Source organism: Pseudophryne corroboree, chromosome 7 (assembly GCF_028390025.1).
Source record: "Pseudophryne corroboree isolate aPseCor3 chromosome 7, aPseCor3.hap2, whole genome shotgun sequence".
Classification (NCBI taxonomy): domain Eukaryota; kingdom Metazoa; phylum Chordata; class Amphibia; order Anura; family Myobatrachidae; genus Pseudophryne; species Pseudophryne corroboree.
Genome location: NC_086450.1, coordinates 46,054,464 through 46,082,241, shown reverse-complemented (window position 1 = coordinate 46,082,241; position 27,778 = coordinate 46,054,464). Strand labels below are relative to the sequence as shown.

Below are 27,778 nucleotides of genomic sequence, written 5' to 3'. Positions count from 1 at the left end.
ACTCCACACAGTTAGGGTATTGGTGGGAAACAAACGTCCAACCTCAGTGCTGCAAGGCGGTTATGGTAACCACTACGCCAACCATGATGCCCATAAACATTACTTGTGATGCGGTCTGGTATTTATTATTCAATTTAAAATGACCTTGATATCTCCTTATGCCAGTGTAACCTAACACCAATCTCTTCAGATCATGATCCAAATTATCCTGTAGTCGGCCGCAGTCTGATAGATGTCTCTGCTGAAGCCAGCGAGAATAGGGTGGTACCTAAAACTTATAAAATGCTGGTATCTGATTGGCTACTTATAGTCTGGAACATTACCAGTGCTTGGCACCGTGCACTCTGTGATGTGGTGTTGGATGCTGACATGCTGCTCACTCATTGGCTGTCTGCTGTTCAACCATAGTCCAAATCTAATGGGGCTTGCAAGTTTTCTATCTGATAGGCATGTGTTCAATTCATTGCAACACCCGGTAAATAACAGACATTGTAAACGAGTCTTTACCAATGTTACATTCAATAATTCCAGGAAAAGGAAAAGGATTTCTGAATATCTTCTCGAAAGCAGAGAGTATACATTTTCCAAAATAGTTGTAAATCAGTTATAACGTAGTAAACTAAAAAGTAAGATGAATACTGTATATTAAATGATGCAGTAAAATCATCAACAATGAGGACATCACACATTATTTAAAGAATACAAATTCAGACACATGGATTTAAAAAAGGGAGTAGAAAGCAACCAGCATATTGAAGTAGTGGGAGGTATCACGTAGTGAGGTGCGGTGAAGTCTATGGCTGGGGAGGCACTGGTTAGCATCAGAGTCAGATTTACACACACATATATGGGGCGGGATGTACTATGTTACATCACCGCCCATCGCAGCCGATCGTTTCGATGCTAGTCGCATATGACAGGTGAGACCCTACCTAATCATTACCTGGGGTCATTTTACCCTCATTATATGAAGGATTCTTAGGGGAAAACTTACTAAACATCAATTTTGCTGTCTAATTGCAATGTAAAAAACTAGCATTTACTGTGCATCAGCTGACCAGTTTGGGGCTGATTGCCAATATGGTGAGGGGTACCCCACACTGTGTGTCAGCCCTCCCAGCTGGTTCAGCCTAGTGTTGGTTAATGGAAAATAGGGGAACCCCGATAAGGGCCTGCCCCCCCATTTTCCAATAACTGTCTACTCAGAGGCCCAGGTGTGGTTATGGATTTGGGAGGAAACTCTATGCATTTTCTTTCCAGTTTTTGACCATTTATTATATAATTTTAAGCTTCATCTAAACTCGCCACAGGCAGGTCTATTGTTTGGTCAGAAGCTTAGTAAATATGCGACTTGTATCACGGGTGGCTTTGACAAGCCGCCCATTAGTAAATATACTCCCATGAATTTGGACAGTGCCATCAAAATCCGGACTGTTGGGAAGTCATGTAATAACATGGACAACTATGGCCACATCAGCCCTGGATAACCCTCTAGAGTTGTCGCCGTATGACCATACTGGCTTTGTGAGTAATGGTGGTACACATAGGGGGAGATTCAAATGTTTGAAAAGTCAGTTGGGAGTCTGTTTTTGCCTGTCTATTGGATAGGAAAAAACAGACTCCCAACTGACTTTTCAAACATTTGAATCTCCCCCATTATTCCTTCACTTGTGCTACATAGGAGATAGAGAATATAAGGATCTATTTGCTAAGACTTGGATGGAGATAAAGTCGCTGGAGATGAAGTACCAGCCAACCGGTTCCTAACTGTCATTTTTCAAACAGAGCCTGTGACATGGCAGTTAGGAGCCGATTGGCTGGTACTATGAGGTACATTTACTAAGCAGTGATAAGAGCGGAGAAGTGAGCCAGTGGAGAAGTTGCCCATGGCAACCAATCAGCACTGAAGTAACATCTATAATTTGCATACTATAAAATGATACAGAGCAGCTGATTGGTTGATGGGGAAATTTCTCCACTGGCTCACTTCCCAGCTCTTATCACTGCTTGGTAAATGGCCCCCTTTATCTCGATCCAAGGCTTATTAAATAGACCCCATATAGTAGCTTAGTAACAATGGTCCTTCTGAGAGTCACAATGTCTTCGTATCAATTAAAGAGAACAACTAAGGGCAAACAAGTAAAATGTCCATGGGGGGTCATTCCGAGTTGATCGCTCGCTAGCAGTTTTTAGCAGCCGTGCAAACGCTAAGCCGCCGCCCACTGGGAGTGTATCTTAGCTTAGCAGAAGTGCGAACGATTGCATCGCAGAGCGGCTACAAAAAAAAAATGTGCAGTTTCTGAGTAGCTTCAGATCTACTCAGCGCTTGCGATCACTTCAGCCCATTCAGTTCCGGATTTGATGTGACAATCACGCCCTGCGTTCGGTCAGCCACGCCTGCGTTTTTCCTGGCACGTCTGCGTTTTTTCGAACACTCCCTGAAAACGGTCAGTTGACACCCAGAAACGCCCACTTCATGTCAATCACTCTGCGGGCAGCAGTGCGACTGAAAAGCTTAGTTAGACCTTGTGTAAAAATGCATCGGTCGTTGTGAAAGTTCGTTGCGCGTGCGCACTGCGCCGCATGCACAGAAGTACCATTTTTTTTATTAATCGCAACGCAGCAAACATTTTCAGCTAGCGATCAACTCGGAATGACCCCCCATATACAGTACTATAGGGTATTTCATGCAAAAATTAAAGTGCCTATTGCGTCCATTTTTCAATTACCACAGCTACGGAATGTGAGCTCCCTGTTCTCGCACTATCGGTTTGAAAGCAACTGGGTGCAAAAACCAGCAGGAATTATTTTTTAAATCAGCTTGTACCCTAAAAAACTCAAACAAGTATTGGGTGACAGTATACAGTAGATGTATATTACTGTCCTAAACAAAAATATTTCGAGCTTCTAAATGTTTAAAATGGTTGATTATTGTATTTAAAAAAAAGTGGAAAAGCTTTTTTTGTTTAAATAGATACCTTGGTTAAATTTGGGGTGCATTCAAATGTATAAGAGTTGCTTTGGGGGTAATTTGAAACCACTTAAAAAAACACCTGTATATCCCACCTGCAAAGTTGAAAACACCTGTCCCACCCATACAGCACCGCCATGTACCTGTCTCACATCTTTTAACCCATTCTGCACTGTGCAGAATTTTACCCCAAAATTTAAATTTCATTATTGTGAAAGGTGTAAGGGAAATTGTGGAGTAAAAAACATGGGCTGTCACCACTCTATGGCAGTGGTTTTCAAACTGTGTGCCGTGGCTCCCTGGGGTGCCGCAGCACACTTGCAGCGGTGCCTGAGGTTGGTGGTCCAGGACCAATTCAAACTATTTATTGTCAATGTAATAGGCAAAACCAGTGCTGGTGGCTGCCAATCATAAAATATGTGGACAAACAGAAGCAAATCTTGTCCCTCACCACACAATTGAACCTACTGATGACATATAAACACAATTTATTTAATTATAAAAAAAAATTCTAAATTTGTCCATAAGAACATTTTGGCCTAGGGGTGCCGTTAAAAAAATTCTTATACTCTAGGGCGCCGTGATTCACAAAAGTTTAGGAACCACTGCTCTATGGGAAAACATGCAGTTTACATCTCATAATGCATTGCTGCTACTTAGCTGACCCAATAATTGCACAATGTTCTGAATTTGCGTTAACACACCATTTCAGGCTTTTCCGGAATCAGTGTATCTGTATCTGACACATTGACATTGAATAACGGGGGTACCGCTAGACCAGCAGTGGCCAACCCGTGGCTCTTGAGCTTAATGCGGCTCTTTCTTTATTCAGATGTGGCTCCTGACACTCAAAGGCACATGACCACAACAGATGACTGCTGCACTACAGCCAGACACGCAGCAGCACTACGGGTACTAGGAACTGAGGGAGTCACTGGCAAACAAAGGACATATAAGGGACTGCTGCTGCAATGGCATGAGTTGGGGGGCAGCTGTAGTTACATATGAGGGTATGCTGGAGTGACACCAGGGAGAGCTGGAATCAAATTCCCATAGAAAGGGAAAAGGAAGGAGAAACCAGGTATATTTGAGGTACACTCAAAAGGGTGAGCTGGCTGGAGTTACACAGGAGGGTCCTGGCAGGAGAGACACAATGGGGAGCTGAATAGAGTGACACAGGAGGGTGCTGGCAGGAGTGACACATTGACACATGGGGGAGCTGGCTGGAGTGACACATGGAGGAGCTAAAGTGTTTTATGTGAATATGGCTTTTTCAATATACTTTATGTGGATCTGGCTTTTTGAATTATTTTATGTGGAAGTGGCTTTTTCAATGTATTTTATGTTGGATCTGGCTTTGAAATGTATTTCATGTGGCTATGGCTCTCTTTCAATGTATTTTATAGCATGGGCGTGGCCTAGTAGGCACATGGCCACACTCTCTTTTTGCACGTGCGCCTTCAGCTCGATTTCGGCTCTTTGACGTACCTAACAGGATTTTTTGGCTGTTTGTTTCTGACTGGTTGGACACCCCTGCACTAGACCCTTCCTTTCTTTGTTGATGAACAGAGGTCTTATAAAAAATAAGCACTGTCCAAACTGAGTGTTCACCTGCCAATAAGAGAAGAATGAATCCCGAACCACAGAGTATTTTTCATTGTTAGATGGGAAGACCCACATTTGGAGGACGTAGTGCCCCTTTTGAAGTCGCCAGTCCCTAGGAGGAGTATCTGAACTGTAGGCATGGTTAATGCGCTCCCATATTATCTTCAGAGGCCAACATGCTTCCTGGTACTCCGGCATCGTTATTATATCCATGTTCCTATGGAGAACTAAACACTGGATCTTCCTTCCACAGGGTCTCTGGAAGTGTAGGCTCAAATGCTGTACTGTCCCCAGCCAAATAAATCTGCAACATAAGATAATTAGGGATTAATAATATCTGTATTTGGATGATAGATTGACAATGTATTGGTCAACAGTCAATAGGTTGACATTATATGGTTGACATGCATTAGGTCAACAGATACAAACGGTTGAAAGATGAAAGTTGATTTACTATCCACGTGGACATCTACTGGGAATAGTAACATTTGTCTGAAGTGCCACGAGGGTACACATTTGTACTGATGGAGGTTAGATAACGCAAAATATCCCACATTTTTTGGGGGAAAAACTTGTGTTGACCATTTGTGTGTGGACCCTTTTCATGTCAACTTTTTGAATTTGTCAGTTGTTCACCAGGGAAGGAGTCTGTAGCGCCATTTGCATAAACTCGCAGATGGGCAACCGCCAATAGACGCAGCTGTGTGCCAATCAGAATCAGCCCCATGTGATCTGTTGGATAAATATGTAATTGGTCACATAGGGACGTGTCTGACTTTCCGTCCCACTCATGGTTATAGCCTCTGGTTGATGAGTTAGCTGAATGTATCCTCATCTGCATAATTGGGCAATGACTAAGCTCACAGAAGTAATACTGTTTAACAGTTGTCATGTGGATACTCTCCGATACACAAGATGTTACCTGCACCATATGTCAGCGTCTTGCACTGATGAGATCTAATTAATGGCTGGTGGCTGTAATACATACTTTAAAAACAATGTAAATTTTGATTGCTCAAACTTATGTGAAGCAGCTTTTAAGAAAAAAGAGACTCTTCACAACTCCCAAGATACACAAGATAAATACCAAAATATTCCTTAAAATAGCGCAAACACATACATGATGAATTATCCGTCCTTAATAAAGTGAGTGTTCAAATAGTGTCCTTTGCTCTTGGAATGAAGCTCCTCCTCCTCTAAATGTATTTTGGATCATTCACCAATACTGAGATGGATCGTCCCAGGGGTATGGGTCATTGGGTAGACACAACTTAGGTCGACAGTCATTAGGTCGACCATGGAAGGTCAACATGCATTAGGTTGACAGGGACAATAGGTCGACATGGTCATTAGGCCGACATGTACTAGGTCAAAAGGTCGCCATGCTTCGAGCAAGGTGCCCCGCTTCGCTCGGCACAGGTTACCGTTGCAATCATAGTCCACGTGGATCATTAAGTAGGAAAAAATCCAAAAAAATAAAAAAGTGAAAAACTCATGTCGATCTTTTGACCATGTCGACCTAATGACCATGTTGACCTATTGAACATGTCGACCTAGTGTGCTTGCTGCACACTAGCCGTCACAGCCTGCGGCTGTTTCAAACCACAGAGGTAAACTGCCATATTCCGATCCTCACAACCAGCGGCAGCCTCAGAGTGAAGTTAGTGACTATTAACTTCACATTCACCAGCAAGGTGATTATACTCACACTTAGTTGATTGATGGTTAAAATACCGGACTGGGAATATTAACGTTGCATCTAAATAATTAATAATACTGGATACGGTTAAATTGAGCCCAGCGCTGGTGGAAATTGCACCCGGGACATTGACACAGGAGCTCCCAGTGTGTGACCCGCCACAGGCGCCCCTCCACCGCCTCAGCCACCCAATTTTCACCTAACAGCGCTCTCATGCTGAGGCGTACCCTGGACCTCGCACGGCCATGCAAGGTCCACCAAACCGGCACTCAGGGGACAGATGGACAGACACAGATAATGCTCACCATTGCCAATCCTGTACTGTGATCTTCCTCTTCTTTACTTACAGGTCCCTGTAAGTAGATAAGAACCACGCTACCGTGCAGGGTTTAACTCTATCCTGATGTAACACCACTACACTAACTACAACAGCAGAGCCCTCAAACTAATTCTGTGTGTGTGTGGTGCAACAAAGCTAAACACAACAATTCTACAACTTGCTCTGCCCTGCACGTAACCAACACACATCTCAATATCACACTACAAGTAACAACAATGTCCTGTCCCTTTTAATCCCTATCTCCTAGTGCTATTGTGTCTATGAGTGTGGAGCTGGAACGCTCCTCCACACAGGGGAAAAACTACTTTAGAATTACTGGGGACTGGGTGCCGAACAGCCTGCCCACCTCCCCACACTCTTACTTGGGCCTACTGCCCCCTAAATGCACACAGGCCGGAGGCATGACTTTACCCACGAGCCATAGCGCCCACCTATCGTGGGGCCGGTGGAGTGACCTGGGCCCAATGCCCAGATCACTCTTATACACTGGAGCTCAGGCTTATAAGCCTGCCTACTGTGGGCTTATTCTTGGTGACCTGGGCCTAGTGCCCAGAGTCACCTTATACCTCCTACTGGGGCACACTTCAACTAGGGCCTAATGCCCTCTACTGTGCGACAGGCCTAATGCCTGGGATTGGCCACGGGCCTATTGCCCACCTACTGCGCCACAGGCCGGTGGCCTGACTATGCCCCTGGGCCTAATGCCCGATCCCTGATGGTCTAGGGAGGAGAGGGAGGGGAGTGACATGCGCCCTCACCGAGGGCCTACCGGTCCTGGTGGCAGAGGCACCAGGGGGGAGCTTCGTTAGCTCTTTTGCTTCCCACCCCTGGTGACCTCTCCGGCACTCCTCTTCACTCTTCTGCCACTGGACAGCGGTGCCGCCGCCTCTTCTGTGCATCCAGCCGCCGCTGGGCATCTTCTTCCTGGATGCAGGCATCTTCTGGCCTCTTCCATGGCCATCGGAGCTCTTCGCCGCTCTTCCATGTAGCCTCCTCCTTTCTCTCAGACGCCCGTGGCAGGGCAGAGGTACGACGCAGTGAGCTCCGTTTGGCTCACCGCGGCCGCTTCCCATTGGCCGCCGCTCCGCGAGCCTATTGGCTGCCAAATCGGCGCCAAATTTGAAACGCCACTGCCGCGCCGCTGTCCATCGCCGCTTCTGGTCTGGTGCAGGGAACCAATACACAGTCCCGGTACCGGACACCCGCTGCCGCTGCTCTGACATCTCTACATTAAGGTTAGGATGCAGGAAGGGTCAGTTAGGGTTAGGCTGCAGGTAGGGTGGTTATGTTTAGGCACCACCCAGGGAGAGGTTAGAGTTAGGCTGCAGGGAGGGAGGGTTAAGGGGCTAGGCGGTTAGAGTTAGCATACGTAGTAGGTGTCGGGCTCCTGCGCATCGGGATGCCACTGATAGTATTCTGTCCTCCGGCATCCCAAAAGCCGGGATCCCGATACCAACCCATCTGTACCTTTTTGAAGAAGGAATACAAACAGCAATAAGATGTGTGCGTGATCCTTTGCATGTGTGTGACCTTGTGCAGCAGAGTGTAACGTGCAATGTATCACTGCCAAATTTCCTCATCCACCGGCTAGCCGAGTGTAGCTGTCCCAATATTTATTTGTACAAATTTATTTTTTACTGTCTTTTTTTTTTGTTTTTACAGATTCTGCATGTCTTAATAATATATGTAATTATAATAAGTGCCTCTCTCTGCAGTTGTCAAGCTTGTAAACTGTCCTGTTATTTTGCAAGCACATAGAGTTAGGTTAAAGTCCCACTAACTCCAGCTACCCTCTCCCCTTATTTTTAAACAAGACTAAATGAATGATAAAGGAGACCTAAAACTAGAACAACTGGCATGTGACACATTTGCTCATACTAGTATAATAGTAGCTATACAACAAATGCAGCATAAGCTGGACAATACTGCAAGATAGGTCACTGGGGGTCATTCCGACCCGATCGCTCACTGCAGTTAATCGCAGCGATCGGGTGTAAACTGCGCATGTGCCGGCGCCGCAGTGCGCCGGTGCATGCCAGACGGCCGAAGGCCATCGTAGCCTAGCGAATGCCTCTGCCTGATTGACAGGCAGAGGCGGTCGCTGGGCGGGAGGGGGCTGGACGGCAGCGTTAAGCCGCCATTTAGGGGGCATGGACCGGCCAACGCAGGCGTAGCCGAACCGTTGGGGGGGGGGCGGACCGCGGTGGCTGAGTGACGTCACACACAGCCGCTGCAACCTGGGCAGCGAAGAGGTTCTCCCACTGTGCGATGCTTTTGCATTTCTGCGGAGGGGAAGGGGAGCGGCACTGACATGCGGTGCGGACTAGCCTTGTGCTGGGCGTCCCCCCGCATGTCTGAGTGCCTGATCGCAGCTGTGCTAAATTTAGCATAGCTATGATCAACTCTGAATGACCCCCACTGACATAATCATGGGTGTACATATCTCCCACCCAGAGACGAGTAAAATAGACCCGGCCAAAGCATTAATTGTGATCTACCGGTAGATCGCATCCAACTTAACAAACTGAAAAACTTTAGAAGCCCGGCTCTCAGTAGTGCAGCATGGGGGTAACATAATTTATTAATGATGAGTTTTCCCGGGTAGCAGTTGATTTACCAACGGACACAATGCCGACGGTCATAATCCCGACAGCCATTAACCGACAGTCAAAATACTGATGCGGTCAAACTACCGACATTCATTATGTCGACATGTTCAAAATGCAGACATAGTCAGAATGCAAACATTTGGAATGCCGACACGTCAAAATGCCGACATGCGTTTTTAAGGAATTTTTGACCAAAAACAGACTTGTTCATTCTTTACCATCCCAGTGGACCTGGAGGGGGAATATAATAGTGTGCCGAGCGCAGCGAGGCACCGTGCCAGAAGCATAGCGAATGCAGCGAGCCATGCAAGGCAATGACGTGCGGTGAGGTCATTGGCTGGGGAGGCACTGAGATTTTTTTAATATATATAACAAGCCTGGGTGCTAGGGCCGGACCACCCATGTGTCACTTCTGCCAGAAGGGCCAATAGACTGGTGGGCCAGTCCATAGAGAGCCGGGAAGGCCGCGTGCAGCGCAGCTCCCTGCTTTGTCCCCTGCTGCCGCCCATAGTGCCCCGTTGCTAAGCAATATGGGGGCTTGCAGCAAGTCCATGCACTCTGACTCGTGGCACGCCCCCATTTGCAGTGTCCGCGCACCCCTTTGTCATCGCGCGCACATGTATGCCAGGGTCGGAAAGAAGCCCCAGTCCGTCCCTGCTGGGTGCCCTCAGAAGTATGCAGATAGCGATGAGGGGGGGGGGCTACTCGCAGGACTTTTAAAACCAATTATCATAGTGATAGCGTGACAATCTAAAGCTGGTCAATAAAATAAAATTTCCTCAGGACATACAAGTGCACATATAAGAATCTTATCTTAAATAGCATTGAGACATAGAGACCCCCACTGAAGCCATCATGACGTGCTGCGCACACGCTGTCGGGGGTCCAGTTAGTCACATCGCGGCAATCGTGACATCACTTGACCCCGATGGCGTGTGCACAGCGTATGCTGATGGTTTTGGTGGGGGTCTCGATCTCTCCATGCTATTTAAGGTAAGATACACACACACACACACACACACACACACATAATATTGCACCCCCTGTCCCTGCAGCCCAAGTGATCTGGGGGTGAGCTGCCCAGTCACTCCCCCCCCCCCCCCTCCCATCTCTAACCTGGGTGGTCCTGGGCCCCAGGTTCGGAGGAGAGTAAGTTCCGGTGATGCTGCTGGTTAGGAGGGCAGATGAGGAGGAAGTCGCGGTAAGAGCACTGACCGCTGCTGCCATACGCTCTCCAGCTCTGTGGCTCCCACTGCCTCCGGAGCTGCCGCTGCTGTAGTGACAGCTCCACAGTAGCGCCGGGTCCCGCCGCCTCTTCCCCCCGCCACGTGTGGGTGATTGGACCAGCGGATCCAGCACTGGATGCGCTGTCCAATCACATCTGCCACGCTAACAGGGGCGTGGTGTCCCTGTCAATGTATAAGTGCCGTTTTCCACACTGTTTTTTAATGGGCTTTTACAGCCCAGTGGTTTGCCCCGCCCCCCGCTTTGTCCTATTTACACTGTAAATGGGAGGCACTGCTCTCGGTGCCTCCCAAACTCATTTTAAGTACTGAAATGGTTAGCATAATATAAATAAATAACTTATGACACAGAATATGTGTTATAAGTAATTTCTTTATATTATTTTAATCATTAATGACAGGGGAGGCACTGCCTCCCCTGACTGCACGTCCCTGATGCAAGAGGACGTGGAACACTTAGACCTATGTCGACATTTACACCAAAAAACAGAAAAACTCATGTTGGTATTTTCACATGTCGGCATTTCAAAGGTCAGTATTCGGACTATGTCAGCATTTTGAACATGGCATAATGAATGTCGGTATTTTGACCGTGTCTGTATTTTGACTGTTGGTCAATGGCTGTCGAGATTATAACTGTCGGTATTGTGTCTGTCGGTAAGTCATACTGAACCCGTTTTCCCACTTTGGCATGGACAGGTCCCCATTGATCTGTGGTCACGCCCCTGTCCCGATCCTCAGCTTCCGAATGCTGGGCTGTTTGCAGTAAGTATTAAACAGGCCCTTTACTCATACAAAAAGGACATTTGGTGGGAATAGCAATTGTTTCGCATCCCCCTTCTCTTTCTGATATCTCTATACCAGGCCTGGCCAACCTGTAGCTCTCCAGCTGTTGTGAAACTACACATCCCAGCATGCCCTGCCACAGCTTTATCACTCCATAGTAGCAAAACTGTGGCAGGGCATGCTGGGACATGTAGTTTCACAACAGCTGGAGAGCCACAGGTTGGCCAGGCCTGCTCTATACACTTTGCACAGACACATAAAACACACTAGGGGGTAAGTAGGTATAGACTGGTTTTCCACGTTCAGCTCCTTGAACCGGAACATGGCCCTCATTCCGAGTTGTTCGCTCGCAAGCTGCTTTTAGCAGCTTTGCACACGCTAAGCCGCCGCCTACTGGGAGTGTATCTTAGCTCAGCAAAATTGCGAACGAAAGATTCGCAATATTGCGAAAAGACTTCTCTGTGCAGTTTCTGAGTAGCTCGAGACTTACTCTTCCACTGCGATCAGTTCAGTCAGTTTCGTTCCTGGTTTGACGTCACAAACACACCCAGCGTTCGCCCAGACACTCCTCCGTTTCTCCAGCCACTCCCGCGTTTTTCCCAGAAACGGTAGCGTTTTTTCGCACACACCCATAAAACGGACAGTTTCCGCCCAGAAACACCCACTTCCTGTCAATCACATTACGATCACCAGAACGAAGAAAAAACCTTGTAATGCCGTGAGTAAAATACCTAACTGCATAGCAAATTTACTTGGCGCAGTCGCAGTGCGAACATTGCGCATGCGCAGTTAGCGGAAAATCGCTGCGATGCGAAGAAAATTACCGAGCGAACAACTCGGAATGACCACCCATGTACCTCTGAATGAGCTGGACTGGAGAACAGATTCATTTGCAGAAATATGCTCTGTACAGTCTCCCAAGGGGTTCAGTATGATTTACCAGCGGGCGGGATGCTGGCTGTGAGTGTCCTGACAGCGGAATCCCGCCCGCCAGAATGCCGGCAGTAAGCCGAGCGCAAAGAGTCCCCGTGCGGGCTCACTGCACTCACCACAGGATCTATTCCCACTCTATGAGTGCCATTGCCACCCATAAGTGGGAATAGTCCTCTTTTGCTGGGATTCTGGCTGACGACATTGTCGGCTGTCGGGATTCCAGCTTCGGTATCCTGGGCGCCGGGATCCCTACAGCTGGCAAAATAAGAGCATGCCATCCTCTGCCAGGGGTGGGCTATGCTGGGGGGCATCTCTTTGGTCTGGCATCCAGCCGGCCGTGTAGTACCTGATCCCAAGAGGGAGATTCGTTGTCGGTATACCGACGATCAGGATTCCGGCGCCGGTATGCTGAGCGCTGGGATCCCGACAGCTGGTACAGATGGGTCCATGTTTATCTTGACCTTTAATAGGCTTAAGTGAGACTGGCCAGTTGGATTTAATTCCCTGTTGTAATTACTTAATCCTCTGCTGTATTGTATTGCAGCTGAGAACAATAGATGAAGGGTTTATGTTAATAAGTCATGTTGTGCCTAGGCGCAGCAAACTAGCCAAGATAACCATGGAACCACCTGTATATGAAATGCCTCCCCATGCAATATATAACTTTCTTAAGTAGTAATTTATGTATACTTTCCCTTCCGGCAATGCAATCCAGTATCCAAAGTTTCCGGCGATCCCATCTTCAGCTGCATTCCCCTCTGCGAAGCGTGGAGTCAGCTGGCAGGTTACTTATATAGCGCACACATATTCCGCAGCGCTCTACAGAGAATATTTGGCCATTCAAATAAGTCCCTGCCCCGTGGAGCTTACAATCTATATTCCCTATCACATGTACACACACACACTAGGGTTCATTTTTGGTGGCAGCCAATTAACCTGCCAGTATATGTTTGGATTATGGGGGGAAACCGGAGCATTCAGAGAAAACTCACGCAAGTACGGGGAGAATATACAAACTCCACACAGTTAGGGCTGTAGTGGGAATTGAACCCATGACCTCAGTGCTGTGAGGCAGTAATGCTAACCATTACACTATCCATGCTGACCATTTTACGCATGCGTCGGCGGCTGAGGTCAGGAGAGGCTGCAGGGGCTGCTGGGAAATCATGGGTGCAGAGCAAGCGCCAGGTGCCGGGCAGAGAGTATTAAAGATGTTCAGATACGCCATCCTGAGATGGTGCATAGGTACTGCCTGGAGAAGCGGAAAGCTGAGCTTTCCATCCTTTCATATTTGTACTCACCATACAATAGTATGGGGATGCAATTCAGCCACGGAGTGGGAGTGCCGGTGGAGATGTCAGGAACTTCTCCACGGTAACCCGCTCTGTACATAACCCAAAGCAGAGAAAATACCTGTTTAACTCTAAACAAGGCTTTTCTGTGCTCTATGAATAGAACCCTCTAATTGGACCTTTGTTTACTACTGTGCTACTGCTGCCATCTAGTGGCCATGTCTCCATTGCATTCACCAGGTTGATCTTGCTGTGTAAATGATTGCCACCTGCAAAACCTTACCAAATCTCTCACTTTCTGAAACTCTCACTCTATTACATTTGGCCCCATAAGTTAACTCCTTTGTCTAAAAATAAATTTCGATATAGTGCTGAAAGACGACCCCTCAGTTCAGAAGGCACTCAACAGGCTACTGGGAAAGAGCTGGACTACTCATGGTAAAGCTGGTATTTATGATGTGGTTATACCATAGCATTCAGGACGTATAACTGCTGATGCCACCATGCATGAAATGAGAGTTAGAAGCTGCAAAGAAACTTTATACATCGGGACATGGAATATACGAAGCATGAACTGAGGACAGCTGGAGATGGTAAAGAATGAAATGGGATGAGAAAAACTTGATGTGTCGGGTGTGAGTGAACTGAAGTGGACTGGATTTGGACACTTTGAATCAGATAAACATATGGTATATTAGGGTTGGGGCTCTAATGCAAGCGGTTAGGATCCCGGAGGTGAGCATACCGACCCTGGGATCCCGACCGCTAGAATGCCGGTGGGGGGTTGCAGGTGCAACAGAGTCCCTTGTGGTCTCGCTGCACCCGCCTATTCTATTCCCACTCTATGGGGTCAGGTGACCGGGGTTTCGGATCCCGCCGGTCACCATACCGACGCTGGGATCCCAAGGTTTAGATTGGCGGTGGGGGAAGGGGGGGGGGGCTGTGCAATGAAGCTCCTTACGGGCTCGCTGTGCCTGCCACTCTGCAGCATCAATGGCTCGCTGCGCCCACCTATTCTATTCCCACTCTAAGGGGGTTAGGTGACCAGCGTTTTTGGGATCCCGCCGGTCACCACACTGACGCCGGAATCCCATGGTATAGATTGGCGGTGCGGTGGGGGGGAAGATGAGTGCAACAAAGCTCCATAAGGGCTCGCTATGCTTGCCACGCTGCAGGCTCGGTGGTTCTCTGTGCTCGCCACAGGTTCTATTCCCACTCTATGGGTGTTGTGGACACCCACGAATGGGAATTGTCTCTGTCAGTCGGCATGCCAACTGTCGGGCTTTCAGGTGCTCAGGATACTGGCGTCAGTTACGTGACCAGCGGTCTCCCGACTGCTGGTCACATTACTACATCCCGATTTTACCTATGGGTTGCAGGACTGCAGCCCTCCCAGGTAAAATCTGCTATCTCAGCACAGAGTCAGTGAAGCCAGATGCAGTCCACGAGACAGTACTGGCTTCACTGAGACCGGCAGTGACTTCGTATTGGAAGTCCTACCTACCAGTCATAGACACTGCAAGCTGTGTTTCCTCTCTCTGGGACTGCCAGACCGGGCTGAGAATAGTAGAGCTGGCTTCCTGAAGAAGCCAATCTCTGCCTTTCAGGCAGCCCTAGGTGGCTTCTATGGGCTGCAGACGATGCAGTCCATAGAAGCTGTGAGTTTGCGCATGCACAGTACCATTTCCGCTACTGTGTGCATGCGCCAGTCCTGTCATTTGTGAATGACATTGTATACTACAGATGCCAGGACCCAGCCGGCGGCAGCGGGTACAAGGCAGCAGGGACAATGGAACCGCCGCTGATAACCTCTGTTATGCTGATGATACCACATTGCTAGAGAAAAATGAAGAAGATCTGAAACAGCTGCTAATTAAGATCAAAGAATGTAGTCTGAAAATGGGTTTGCATCTTAATGTGAATGTGACTTTAACAACTGGAAACCTTAGTTCTTGTCACCTAAATGGTGAAAAAAATTAAATAGTCGATAGTTTTAACCTACTGGGAACACTAATCAACACAAAGGGGGACATTTACTAAGCAGTGATAAGAGCGGAGTAGTGAGCAAGTGGAGAAGTTGCCCCATCAACCAATCAGCAGCTCTGTATCATTTTATAGCATGCAAATTATAGATGTTACTTCAGTGCTGATTGGTTGCCATGGGCACTTCTCCACTGGCTCACTTCTCCGCTCTTATCACTGCTTAGTAAATGTCCCCCTAAAGGGGGGTACACACGGAGAGATCCGTGCTTAAAATCTAAGCAATCTTGCTAGATTGCTTAGATTTTAAGCACGGATCTGCCGTGTGTATGCCCCCCAGCGATAGCGATGCGCGGCCCCGCGCATCGCTATCGCCGATGCTAGATTGAGCTGCATGCAGGCTCAATCTAGCGGGTCGCTCACTTCACCGTTGTGTGAAGTGAGCGGCTCCCCGTCGGCTTTCCCCCTCGCTCAGCACATCGCGCTGTGCTGAGCGGGGAGAGAGATGTGTGCTGAGCGGTCTGTGTTAAGATCGCTCAGCACACATCTCTCCCGTGAGTACCCCCCTTTAAGCAGCAAGCAGTCCAGAAATCCGAAGATGAATAGCACTTGGTAAAACAGCCTTGAGGAATCTTGATAAGATATTCAAGTGTAAAGATATGTCTTTGTATACAAAGATACGACTCGGTCAAGCTATGGTTTTTCCAGTAATATTGTATGGGTGTGAAAGCTGGACAGTCAAGAAGCAAGATATGAAGATTATTGATGCTTTTGAATCATGGGGCTGGAGTCGAAAATGACGTATACCATGGACTGTCCGAAGAACATATCAATCAGTATCAGATGAGATAAAACCTAAACTCTCCCTAGAGCACAAATGATAAGACTGTGCCTTTCCTACTTTAGACACATTGGGGGTGATTCAGATCTGATAGCTGGACTACAAACTTTGCTGTCCTGGGATCAGATAGTCGTCGCCCCCCAAGGGAGTGTAAATTTGTTGCGCAAGTGTGCGATCCCATATGTACGCCGAGCTGCAAAAATCCAGTCTGTGCAGTCTGCGCGCAGCCCAGGTCTTACTCCTACAGTGCGATGAGAAGAGGCTGATCGGGGCCGGAGCTGACATCACACACCCTCCCTTAAAACGCTTGGGAATGGCTGCGTTTTCCCTGACACTCCCAGTAAACGCTCAGTTACCACCCACAAACAGCCTCCTCCTGTCAATCACCTTGCGAACACCCGTGCGCTCGGATTTTTTGCACCATCCCGTCGCTGACCGGCGATGCCCGTTGTTGTTGTTGTCCGACGCGCGTGTGCATTGTGATGCATACGCATGTGCAGTTGGTACCTGATTGCCCGCAAAACGCACAGCAGCAATCAGATCTGAATCACCCCCATTGTGCGAAGAAAAGGATCCTTAGAGACATTATGCTTGGAAAAGTTGAAGGCAAATGAAAAAGGGGAAGACCAACAGGAGATGGCTTGATACCATCACAACAACTATGGATACCACACTACCAACATTGAGCCGCTTGACAGAAGATCGAAATTTGTTCAGGACAGCTATCCATACGGTCACCATAAGTTGGCAGCGACTTGACGGCACTTAACAACAAGTTAATGATATCCTCTTAGTCAGAGGCGGAACTAGCGAGAGGTGGGCCCAGGTGTGACAAAATGCTTTGGGCCCCCCCCCCCTTTCCTCACATCCAAGTCCACCCCCTCACCCCTGGAGAGGATCTGGTGAGGTGGACCTGCTCAGTGCCAGAGAAATGGATACCTAGTAACAGTGCCATAACTAGACATTTTAGCGCTGTGTGCAAGAAACGGCATTGGAGCCCCCCCTCTATGTAAAAAAGGGTCAGTGCACCCAAAATATATAGGGGCGTGGCTTCGTGGGGACAGCCTCCCCTTTTTATACATTACGGCGGACAGCATCCCGTTTTTACGCATTACGGCAGACAGCGTACCCTTTTTACACATTGCGGCAAACAGAGTCCCCTTTTTACACATTACGCAGACAGTGTCCCCCTTTTTACACATTAAGGCAGACAGCGTCCCCTTTTTACACATTATGGCAGACAGTGTCCCCTTTTTTACACATTACGGCAGACAGCATCCCCTTTTTACACATTAAGGCAGACAGATAGATAGATAGATAGATAGATAGATAGAATAAATTATACTTACTGTCTCCGCTGGCAGTCAGGCTCCTCGGTGCAGCAGCTTCTGGCAGATCCTGGGCAGGGGAGAAGGAGGAGGGGATGAGCTGTCCTCTGCCGCGGTGAATGCTGGGATGCGCTTCCCAGCAGTCACAGCGGCAGAGGACAGCCTATGGTGAAGGAGAGGGACAGCTGCAGTAGCGCCTCCACCAATTACACAGCACTGCTACGGCTCCCTCCTCCCCCTCCCTCCTCCCCTTCCCCCCGTGCCCGCTGCGCTCCTCGCCGGGCGGCGGTGGCCCACAGCACACAGCGGCATGTAATGAGTCAGTTTGACTCAGTACATGGCGCTGGCTTTGGGCCCCTTGACTGTATCTGATTTCATTCTACTGTCATTGTATTTTGCGGATTGTGGGAGGTTGTTAGTGCTTTGGCATGACAGTAAATAAACCACAGGGACAGACACTTAATGTGGCTATAGATGACCTAAGTAGATGTTTATCTCATCAACTTTACGCGGACCTTTCCTGTGTCACGTCAAAACTAAATTTTTTCATGCTGATGTCAGGAGTAAAAACAACTGTCATCTACATGGAAATCTTATCAGACCTTGGTTATCAAAGCCTATTGCCGTAAATTCAAAATTGCTCCAATGCAAAACCGGCACATATTTTAGTTCACTTTCTTGAAAATATAACAACAGTAATAATAATAATAATAATAATAATAATAATAAAATCCCACTTATTTGGCCATTTTATTTATTTTTATTTAATGTTGTACATCGAGCAATAAGACTAATGGTATTGCATGAAAAATATAACGTCTTCTGAAAACAAAAAAGATATAATGTGTGTGTGTATTGTGTATCCAGAAAAAAAAAGTGATATTGAGGTTGGAATGTGACGAGCGCTAACATCGGAAAATGGCCTTAGCACAGGGGTGAGAAAAAACTCAGCAGCCAAAGGTTTAAAATAGTTAAGTCACTACAGTGGAGTAATACGGGCGGTGCGAGCAGGGTGCAAGCCCAGCAGAGGGCGGCAAAACTGCCCAAAGCATTGTACTAACACTGCCCGCAACCATGTCCATCACCAATCTACCCCCCAACGTCCGCTGTCGATCACCCCTTCCCCCTCATCACACAGCCCTGCCGTCATACAGCTGGCCACAGAGGGAAGAGGGGTGGTATGGGATTTGTAGTTTAATTTGTACTGCTTAGACCAGTGGTTCCCAAACTTTTTTGAATCATGGCACCCTAGAGTATTAGAATTGTTTTCACGGCACCCCTAGGCCAAAAGAAATATTAAATGAAGTCAATTGTGTTTCTATGTCATCCATAGGTTTAATTGTGTGGTGAAGGACAGGATTTGCTTCTGTTTGTCCACATATTTTATGACCGGCAGCCACCAGCACTGGTTTTGCCTATTACATTAACCATAAAAAATTTGAATTGGTCCTGGATCTCGAACCCAAGGCACCCCTGCAAGTGTCCTGAGCACCCCAGGGTGCCTCGGCACACAATTTGAGAACCACTGGCTTAGGCTGTAAGCAGTAAAAAATAAACTACAAGCCCCATGATGCATTGCGCACTTCAAAGATGACCAGCGCTCCAGAGCAGGACAGCATGGTAACTTAGGTAACACAGCACGTGAATTGTGGAAGGTGTGTGTATTGTGGAGAGAGAGAAGGGAGCTGATGGAGACACCGAGGAACAGTGGGGACTCAGACAAAGGGGTTAGGCAGAGGAGGAAACACTGAGGAGAAAAGAATATTGAGAAAAAGGACTGAGGTAAATATGGACACAAAACAAAAATTGACTCATACAGATGATACAGTGCAAAAAAAATTGGGAATGAGCAGCGACGGACTGGCACTTGCGAACACGCGCGCATCACGGGGGGCACTACATGACATATAGGGGCCGTGTCGCGAGTCATGGGGGTGTGGACTCGCGGCTTGCTTCCCATTTCCATGGAGACCATGGAACCAAAGAACCGGAGGCTGCGCTGCGCGCGGCCTTTCTGTCTCTCTGAGCGACCGATTCGGCCCACCTGCCCATCGGCCCTTCTGGCATATGGCAGATGGCCAGTCCGGCCATGGGAATGAGAGAACACAGCAAAGGGAGAGTTTCAGACACTGGGGAAAAAGAGGGATTCAGACACAGAAGCGGGGGGGGGGGGGGGGGGGGGACTGAGTGAGAGGTGAAGTCAGTATGAAAAAGTAGGACTCAGAAAGTGAGGTGGCTAAGGGAGAGGTGAAGACACTGACACAGAGAGAAGGGATGTAGGAGAGATGGAGACACTGAAGACAAATAGGGAATGAGAGAAAAAGGGCTGAAAGAGGAGGCGAGATGGAGGAAATAAATAGGGACTCAGGATCAAAGAAAGAGAGAGATTGCTGAGAATTTAGAGGCAAGGAGAGTGGGCTAAGGGAAAGATGAAGACACAGAGGAAATTATAGAGACTCCAATAGTGGGGGCTGAGGGACAGGTAGACACTAAGGAAAAATTAGGTAGGAGAAAGTTGGCTGAGAGACATGGTGGGAAAAAAAAGGGACTGAGAGTAAAGGAACTAAAGGAGATTTAGAGACACTGAGGAAAAATAGTGACTTTGGGGCCCATTTAGCAAATAATATTTTCGGCTATGACCCCGAAAACACACGTTATCGGGGGCTAGCTGCACATGTTATGTATCCCCCAAATGTATGAAGGAGGGATCGAAGCAGGTATCTCTGATGCCTGCTGTTACCCGTCCATTGCTGTCCGCAGCCAACTCCCCCACAGGTTTCTATGGGGGATGCAATGCTGCCCGATGCATCAATTTATCAATCAATCTAAAGATGGCCTTTGGTGGAGAAGGACATCATGGTAGGACAGCATGTGAGTTGGAGGCGAGTGTGTGTGTGTGTGTGTGTGTGTGTGTGTGTGATTATGAATGGTGTGCATTGTAGAGTCCCATTGTACTGGGTTGCATTGTGGAGTCAGTCAGTGACTAGAGGATTACAAGAATGCAACCCGCAGGTCCAAGAAGTCTATTTATATTCATGGCTGCAGTTGTTACACGATCACGTGACTCTGCCATTTGTGTCATGTTCCTGTAATGTGTCAGGACACGTGATCCGGAATTGCTCAGAAGTGTGTGTGTGTGTTGCTATATGTGGTAAGTGGTGTCTGTGTGTGTGCATGCACCAGTGTGCTGCTGCTATATGTGGTAAGAGGTGTGTGTGTGCGCCAGTGGTGCAGAGTGAGGGGGGGTACAAATTACCCGGCCCAGGTCTGATGGAGGGGCCCAGTGGGGGCCCCGGGCTCCCTCCCCCTTAACTGGCAGCAGCAGCTACAGCTCTTCTCCTAAGCTCAGCACACGCTGCTGACTGCTGGGCTGGAGTGTGGCCATGGTGGTGCTTAAAATAAATTTTTTGTGGTATTTTTTCAAAAGGTGCATGACTACGCGTCCTGTTAATAGGCCACGGCCCCTGAAAAGTACCTGGGCCCAGACATATTATCTATCTATGGGGGTAATTCCAAGTTGATCGCAGCAGGAATTTTTTTAGCAATTGGGCAAAACCTTGTGCACTGCAGGGGGGGCAGATAATAAGAATTTACTCACCGGTAATTCTATTTCTCGTAGTCCGTAGTGGATGCTGGGGACTCCGTAAGGACCATGGGGAATAGACGGGCTCCGCAGGAGACTGGGCACTTTATAGAAAGATTAGGTACTACCTGGTGTGCACTGGCTCCTCCCTCTATGCCCCTCCTCCAGACCTCAGTTAGGGAAACTGTGCCCGGAAGAGCTGACATTACTAGGAAAGGATTTGGGAATCCAGGGTAAGACTCATACCAGCCACACCAATCACACCGTATAACTTGTGATCAACTTATCCAGTTAACAGTGTGAACCACAACTAGGCATCACTCAAAAGTATGCCACAGAACAATAACCCTTTATAAAGCAATAACTATATACACGTATTGCAGAAAGTCCGCACTTGGGACGGGCACCCAGCATCCACTACGGACTACGAGAAATAGAATTACCGGTGAGTAAATTCTTATTTTCTCTAACGTCCTAGTGGATGCTGGGGACTCCGTAAGGACCATGGGGATTATACCAAAGCTCCCAAACGGGCGGGAGAGTGCGGATGACTCTGCAGCACCGAGTGAGCAAACTCAAGGTCCTCCTTAGCCAGGGTATCAAACTTGTAGAACTTTGCAAAAGTGTTTGACCCTGACCAAGTAGCTGCTCGGCAAAGCTGTAATGCCGAGACCCCTCGGGCAGCCGCCCAAGAAGAGCCCACTTTCCTTGTGGAATGGGCCTTTACTGATTTTGGCTGCGGCAATCCTGCCGCAGAATGAGCCTGCTGAATCGTGTTACAGATCCAGCGAGCAATAGTTTGTTTTGAAGCAGGAGCACCCAGCTTGTTGGGTGCATACAGTATAAACAGCGAGTCAGTTTTCCTAACTCCAGCCGTTCTACTCACATAGATCTTCAAAACCCGGACTACGTCCAGCAACTTGGAGTCCTCCAAGTCACGAGTAGCCGCAGGTTGGTTTAGGTGGAAAGAGGACGAGTCCGCAACTCTGCCCTGTCCATATGGAAAATCAGATAGGGGCTTTTACATGACAAAGCCGCCAATTCTGACACACGCCTAGCTGAAGCTAAGGCCAACTGCATGACCACTTTCCAAGTGAGATATTTCAGCTCCACTGTTTTAAGTGGTTCGAACTAGTGAGATTTTAGGAAATTCGACACCACGTTGAGATCCCAAGGTGCCACTGGTGGCACAAAAGGGGGCTGAATATGCAGCACTCCCTTGACAAACGTCTTAACCTCCGGTAAGGACGCCAGTTCTTTTTGAAAGAAAATGGATAGGGCCGAAATTTGGACCTTTATGGACCCCAATTTTAGGTCCATAGTCACACCTGACTGTAAAAAGTGTAGGAATCTTCCCAGCTGGAATTCCTCTGTAGGGGCCTTTCTGGCCTCACACCAGGCCACATATTTTCGCCATATCCGGTGATAATGTTTTGCCGTCACGTCTTTCCTAGCCTTTATCCGCGTAGGAATCACTTCATCCGGAATGCCTTTTTCTGCTAGGATCCGGCGTTCAACCGCCATGCCATCAAACACAGCCGCGGTAAGTCTTGGAACAGACAAGGCCCCTGCTGCAACAGGTCTTGTCTTAGAGGCAGAGGCCATGGTTCCTCTGTTATCATATCTTGCAGTTCCGGGTACCAAGACCTTCTTGGCCAATCCGGAGCTATGAATATTGTTCTCACTCCTCTTCTTCTTATGATTCTCAATACCTTTGGTATGAGAGGAAGAGGAGGAAACACATAGACTGACTGGAACACCCAAGGTGTTACTAGTGCGTCCACAGCTATCGCCTGAGGGTCCCTTGACCTGGCGCAATATCTTTTCAACTTTTTGTTGAGTCGGGACGCCATCATGTCCACCTGTGGCAGTTCCCAACGATCCACTATCTGCGAGAAGACTTCTTGATGAAGTCCTCACTCTCCCGGGTGTAAGTCGTGTCTGCTGAGGAAGTCCGCTTCCCAGTTGTCCACCCCCGGAATGAATACTGCCGCTAGTGCTTGTACGTGATTCTCCGCCCACCAAAGAATCCTGGCGGCCTCCGCCATTGCAACCCTGCTTCTTGTGCCGCCCTGGCTGTTTACATGGGCGACTGCCATGATGTTGTCTGATTGGATCAGCACCGGCCGGTCTTGAAGCAGAGTAGCCGCTTGACTCAGGGCATTGTATATGGCCCTTAGCTCCAGGATATTGATGTGCAGACAAGCCTCCTGACTTGACCACAGCCCCTGGAAGTTTTTTCCTTGCGTGACTGCCCCCCATCCTCGGAGGCTTGCATCCGTGGTCACCAGGATCCAGTCCTGTATGCCGAACCTTCGGCCCTTGAGTAGGTGAGCACTTTGCAGCCACCACAGAAGAGACACCCTAGCCCTGGGGGACAGGGTGATCATCCGATGCATCAGAAGATGTGATCCAGACCACTTGGCAGCAGGTCCCATTGAAAAATCCTCGCATGGAACCTTCCAAAGGGTATGGCTTCGTATGAGGCCACCATCTTCCCTAGGACTCGCGTGCAATGATGCACCGAAACCTGCGTTGGTTTCAGGAGTCCTTTGACCAGAGTCATGATCTCCTGCACCTTCTCCTCTGGGAGAAACACCCTTTTCTGGTCCGTGTCCAGAATCATGCCCAGGAAGGGCCGACGCGTCGTAGGACTCAGCTGCGGCTTTGGGATATTCAGAATCCAGCCGTGCTGATGCAACACTTCTTGAGAGTGTGCTACGTTGAGCAGCAACTGCTCCTTGGATCTCGCTTTTATCAGGAGATCGTCCAAGTACGGGATAATTGTAACTTCTTGCTGCCGAAGGAGTACCATCATCTCCGCCATTACCTTGGTAAATATTCTCGGTGCCGTAGATAGACCAAACGGCAGCGTCTGGAACTGGTAATGACAGTCCTGTACCACAAACCTGAGGTACTCCTGATGAGGAGGGTAAATGGGGACATGCAAGTACGCGTCCTTGATGTCCAGAGACACCATAAAATCCCCCTCTTCCAGGCTTGCAATGACCGCTCTGAGCGATTCCATTTGAATTTGAATTTCCTCAGGTAAATGTTCGGGGACTTCAAATTCAGAATGGGCCTGACCGAACCGTCCGGTTTCGGAACCACAAACATCGTGGAATAGTAACCCTTTCCTTGTTGAAGGATGGGAACCTTTACAGTCACCTGCTGGAGGTATAGCTTGTGAATTGCTGCCAGCACTACCCCCGCTTTCCGTGGGGGAAGCTGGCAAGGCTGATTTTAGGAAGCGGTGAGGGGGCGTCACCTCGAATTCCAGCTTGTATCCCTGAGACACAATTTGTATAGCCCAAGGATCCACCTGTGAGCGAACCCACTGGTGGCTGAAATGTCTGAGACGCGCCCGTACCGCTCCTGGCTCCGCCTGTGGAGCCCCAGCGTCATGCGGTGGATTTAGTGGAAGCAGGGGAGGACTTTTGTTCCTGGGAACTGGCTGCGTGTTGCAGCTTCTTTCCTCTACCCCTGCCTCTGGCAAGAAAGGAAGCACCTCTGACCCTCTTGCTTTTTGGTGGACGAAAGGACTGCATCTGATAATACGGTGCTTTCTTAGGCTGTGAGGAAACAAACGGCAAGAACTTTGACTTCCCATCAGTTGCTGTGGTGACTAGGTCCGAGAGACCGTCCCCAAATAATTCCTCACCCTTATATGGCGAAACCTCCATATGTCTTTTAGAATCAGCATCTCCTGTCCATTGCCGAGTCCATAAGACTCTCCTAGCCGCAATGGACAATGCGTTTACCCTAGAACTCAGTAGGCAAATATCCCTCTGAGCGTCCCGCATATATAGGACGATGTCCTTGATATGTCCCAGGGTTAATAACACAGATTCCCTATCCATGGTATCTAATTCTTCAGACAGTGTATCTGTCCATGCCGCCACTGCGCTACACATCCAGGCTGACGCAATAGCTGGCCTCAGGAGGGTAGCCGAATGGGCATAGACAGACCTTAAGATACCTTCCTGCTTCCTATCCGCAGGATCTTTAAGGGCGGCCGTATCCTGAGAAGGGAGGGCCACCTTCTTTGATAAGCGCGTTAACGCCTTGTCTACTTTGGGAGACGACTCCCAGCGTAACCTGTCTTTTGGCGGGAAGGGATATGCCATCAGCAATCTCTTGGGAATGATTACTTTCCTTTCAGGAGATTCCCAGGCTTTCTCACACAATTCATTCAATTGTCACCTCTTGCTTTTTCTCCCCGTACATATGAACCCTCTTGTCAGGGACAGGGGTTTCCTCAGAAATGTGCAATACATCCTTCATTGCTAAAATCATATAACGGAAGGCCTTAGTCATTTTAGGCTGTAATTTTGCCTCATCCTCGTCGACACTGGAGTCAGACTCCGTGTCGACGTCTGTGTCAACTAACTGGGATAGTGGACGCTTGACGGCCCCTGAGCTGTGGGATCAGGCACTGGTTGAGACCCCGACTGTCCCAAAGCTTCAGCTTTGTCCAACCTTTTATGCAAGGAGTTTACATTCTCATTTAACACCTTCCACATATCCATCCAGTCAGGTGTCGGCGCCGTCGGCGGGGCCCCCCCTTCCATATGCACTTGCTCCGCCTCCACATACCCTTCCTCATCAAACATGTCGACACTGACGTACCGACACACCGCAGACACACAGGGAATGCTCTGACTGAGGACAGGACCGCACAAAGGCTTTTGGGGAGACAGAGAGAGAGTATGCCAGCACACACCACAGCGCTATATACCCCAGGGATAACACTATCAGATGTGTTCACCTAGTAGCTGCTGATATAAACACAATAATGTTCCTTTTTGCGCCTAAATTTATGTGCCCCCTCTCTCTTTTGCACTTGGTGTACCTGGATACTGCAGGGGAGAGCCTGGGGAGCTGCTTCCAGCGAAGCTGTGAAGATAAAATGGCGCTGGTTAGTGCTGAGGAAGAAGCTCCGCCCCCTCAGCGGCGGGCTTCTGTCCTGCTATTCTGTGTGAAAAAATGGCGGGGTTTTACATATATACAGTCTGGGACTGTATATATGTGTATTTTTTGCCCAAAGGTATTAAAATTGCTGCCCAGGGCGCTCCCCCCCAGCGCCCTGCACCCTACAGTGACCGGAGTGTGTGGTGTACAGAGGGAGCAATGGCGCACAGCTGCGGTGCTGTGCGCTACCTTATGTGAAGACAGGAGTCTTCATGCCACCGATTTCGACGTCTTCTTTCTTCTCCAGGTCTTCAGTACTTCTGGCTCTGCAAGGGGGACAGCGGCGCAGCTCCGGGAACGGACGATCGAGGTATGGTACCTGTGTTCGATCCCTCTGGAGCTAATGGTGTCCAGTAGCCTAAGAAGCGCAACCTAGCTGCAAGCTTCTCTCCCCTCAGTCCCTCGTAGCAGTGAGTCTGTTGCCAGCAGAGGCTCACTGAAAATAAAAAACCTAACAAATACTTTCTTTTCTAGCAGGCTCAGGAGAGCCTCCTAGGAGCACCCAGCTCTGGCCGGGCACAGATTCTAACTGAGGTCTGGAGGAGGGGCATAGAGGGAGGAGCCAGTGCACACCAGGTAGTACCTAATCTTTCTATAGAGTGCCCAGTCTCCTGCGGAGCCCGTCTATTCCCCATGGTCCTTACGGAGTCCCCAGCATCCACTAGGACGTTAGAGAAATAACATTTGCAGAAAGAGTTAGAGTTGGGTGGGTTATTTTGTTTCTGTGCAGGGTAAATACTGGCTGTTTTATTTTTACACTGCAAATTAGATTGCAGATTGAACTCACCACACCCAAATCTAACTCTCTCTGCACATGTTATATCTGCCTCCCCTGCAGTGCACATGGTTTTGCCCAGTTGCCAACAGAATTCCTGCTGCGATCAACTTGGAATTACCACCTATATACAGTATATACGTGTGTGTGTGTGTGTGTGTGTGTGTGTGTGTGTGTGTGTGTGTGTGTGTTTGGCTGGCACTGTCCAAAATACTGCGCAATTTCCTGGGTGCCCTTAGTGGGATGACAGGTAGTTTAAGCAGAAATACTGCGGCACTCTTGGGACTTATTAATGTAACAATATATTCTGGTGATGACCACTAATGTGCAAGTCAACATTTCAGTTTTACACGCTATAGGGCATCTTTTGTCCCAAAATTACAATGGAGGATCCATTTTCACAAACTGATGGTGTTCCAGGGAATGTTCTCTGCAACCAATGCAGATTTTATGTGACTGTCCCACCATCCTAATAGTGAACATTTTTGTCCCAACTGCTGGGAGGTATGTCATGCTCCTGTGAGTGCATACCTCCCAACATGACCTCTCCATGCGGGACAGAATTCTCTGCTTCTGGACTTCCCTCTTACTGTATGATTGCCATCACCTGTGCTGAAACACCTTTCTTATCCATTACCTGTTCAACACAGGTGCCGGCAATCATAAATGAAGAGAAAAATCCAGAAGCAGAGCATTGTGTCCCTCCTGGAGAGGGTCATGTTGGGAGGTATGTGAGTTGGGACATCTCGTGTGCTAGACATGCCCCTAGGGTGGTGCAGCCATGCCGCTAACAGGGTGTGGCCATACCTCCTGCAGGGGGG

At 48.5% G+C, this 27,778-nt stretch overlaps 1 long non-coding RNA gene across 1 annotated transcript in view; it reads right to left on the bottom strand.

Moving 5' to 3' along the window:
* Positions 1-2,024: 2,024 nt before the first annotated feature.
* LOC134944510 (uncharacterized) overlaps positions 2,025-27,778 on the bottom strand; it is a 55,762-nt gene continuing 30,008 nt past the window's right edge. The window contains exon 3 of the long non-coding RNA XR_010181885.1: positions 2,025-4,880. This is a non-coding gene — a long non-coding RNA (uncharacterized LOC134944510). The remainder of the gene's footprint in view (positions 4,881-27,778) is intronic.